Raw genomic sequence first — 2,500 nt, forward strand, 5'->3', positions numbered from 1 at the left:
GGGTGTTTTAAAGGGGCGTGATAGGTGTGGGCGCGTATGAGAGAGAGAGAGAGAGAGAGAGAGAGAGAGAGAGAGAGAGAGAGAGAGAGAGAGAGAGAGAGAGAGAAAGGGTGTTTTAAAGGGGCGTGATAGGTGTGGGCGCGCATGAGAGAGAGAGAGAGAGAGAGAGAGAGAGAGAGAGAGAGAGAAAGGGTGTTTTAAAGGGGCGTGATAGGTGTGGGCGCGTATGAGAGAGAGAGAGAGAGAGAGAGAGAGAGAGAGAGAGAGAGAGAGAGATTTGATTTGATTTAATGGTTTTCTTCACCAAAAATACAATATAATTAGTGAAAAAGAGTGTTGGTCCCTGATGGACAGTGTTATCAGGATGATGTTTGAATACATAAATAAATTAAATGTAAAATGACAGCATTTGTATGCACTAGTTATATTTGGGGCACCATTCGTTCACCATCGTGCTAGTCTCATTGGATTGCACAAAATGTGTGGTATTCCCTTAATGTTTGTGGCAGAATCGCAATAAAGTGTTTTGCCAGTTCGGGTAGTGTAGGTGAAGGTGTGGGGCAGTGTTTTCTGAGGTGTGAGGGACGAGCACACTCCCTCAGGTAGTGTTCAAGACTGTGTCCCTCCGGCCCACCGCTCACCTTGTTTCTGACCCGGCACTTGCCCTTCAAATGCTGAATCTCAGCTTTGCAGGTGACCATGACGCCAAGATATCGATGGGTGGCCACCCAATCTAAATCGTGGCCCTGCAGTCTCAGCTTGGTAGGCGGAGTGGATAGTAGTGTACCTTTCACCCCGAGCTTGGTGAGGTCACGGAGGATGGTCAGGGGCTGAGCTCTGTCAAAAGCCTTTTCAATGTGGAGGAACACTGCTGTCTTGGCTTGATGATAAGAGAAGTAGTTGGAGAGGCAGTTGGCAGTACTTCTGTGTTTAACAAAACCGTTCACACTAAAATGTAGGCGCCCCGTTTTGTAGGTAAGGCGAGTCAGCAGTATTCTTTCCAGCATTTTGCATATCGTTGAGGTAAGGCTGAGCGGGCGGTACTTGTGTCCCTCACCTGGTTTTGGTATGGGGACAATGTTTGGTGTCTTCCATGCTTCAGGGAGTGTTCCCTGTGATAGGGACATGTTGTACAGGTGTAAGAGTGGCTCCCCCGTAACATTACACACTGCATTCAGCATGGAATGTTATGCCATCCACCCCGGGTGCTGTGTCCCGGCTTGTCTTCCTCGCTCCCAGCAGCACCCCCTTCGTTATGGGGCGTCGGTGTGGTGTGGTAGGCGCACGGCCGCAGCGGCACCAGCCTCCCTGGCCGGGTGTAGGTTATTTTTAGCCTCGTTGACGTTTTCAGGCAGACTGTCACTTGCCGCTCGCTCCCGATACTCCCTCATTAACTGAGATGCCTTCCCCGCTGGATCAGGGAGGCGGGGAGGCTTGGTGTGTGTTTGCCTCTGACGCGGTTCACTTGTCTCCACACCTGCGTCATGCTGGCATCATGGTTCAACTTACTCATGTTTTCAAGCCACTTCTCTTCATGAATGGTCTTAATCTGTTCACTGGCATAGGAAGCCCATTCTATCATGTCACGTTTATGGGGTGTGACGTGAGCGGCTGTCTCCATTGTCAGTCCCTCCTCCCCGTGTGTTGGCGTGTTGGCTCTGGTGTCCGCCACAATCTGAGTCAGGAGATCCTTTATGGCCTGTATTTCGTTCCGGAGGGAATCTTGGCTTGTTGTGATGCACACACAGCTTTTAGGTCCTGGTTTTCCTTGTATAGTTGTTTTTTCTCGTTGTTTTCCCTCAGTGCCCTGACTTCCTGGCGTAAGGCTTGTATCTCCCTGATGATCGTAGCACTGACATCGCTGGCAGCAGTGGGTGCTTGGCTGGCTGTCGATCTCTCCGTAGCATCCGGATTGGGGGTGGTGGGCGGAAGCACGGGCTGGGTCTGAGCATGGGACGGGCTGGCCTGGTGTGGGGCTCCCTGAGCCTGCATCGTTGATGGTTGGTGACGACTCCAGGGTTGATTGTTCACCTTGGAGGGTTGAGTGGTGGCGGGCAGTGAGGGGTGACTGTTGGTGCCTGCTGGGAGATGGTGAGGTAGCGCCGGGTGGTTGGTGAGTCGGCTGTGAAGCATGATGACGAGTCCCCCGAGGCAAAGGGGGAAAGCACTGGGGGTTAGTACTGGTAATGGGGAGGAAGCGCTCGGGGTGGCTCCCTGAGCCTGCATCGGTGATGGTTGGTGACGATTCCAGGTTTGATCGGTCACGTGGGAGGGTTGGGTGGTGGTGGGCAGTGAGGGGTGGTGGGTGGTGCCTGATGAAAGATGGTGAGGTGGCGCCGGGTGGTGAGTGTGTGTATGATGATGAGTCCCCTGAGGCAAAGGGGGGAACTCGCTGGGAGAAGGTACCGCTGGTGTCATTTGACCCTTGGCGGTATGGAGGTGTGAATCCGGTCTGAGTGGACATCTGAAGCTCCAGGCACAGTGTTCCTGATAACTGTTT

Source organism: Scylla paramamosain, unplaced genomic scaffold (genome assembly GCF_035594125.1).
Source record: "Scylla paramamosain isolate STU-SP2022 unplaced genomic scaffold, ASM3559412v1 Contig9, whole genome shotgun sequence".
NCBI classification, from domain to species: Eukaryota; Metazoa; Arthropoda; class Malacostraca; order Decapoda; family Portunidae; genus Scylla; species Scylla paramamosain.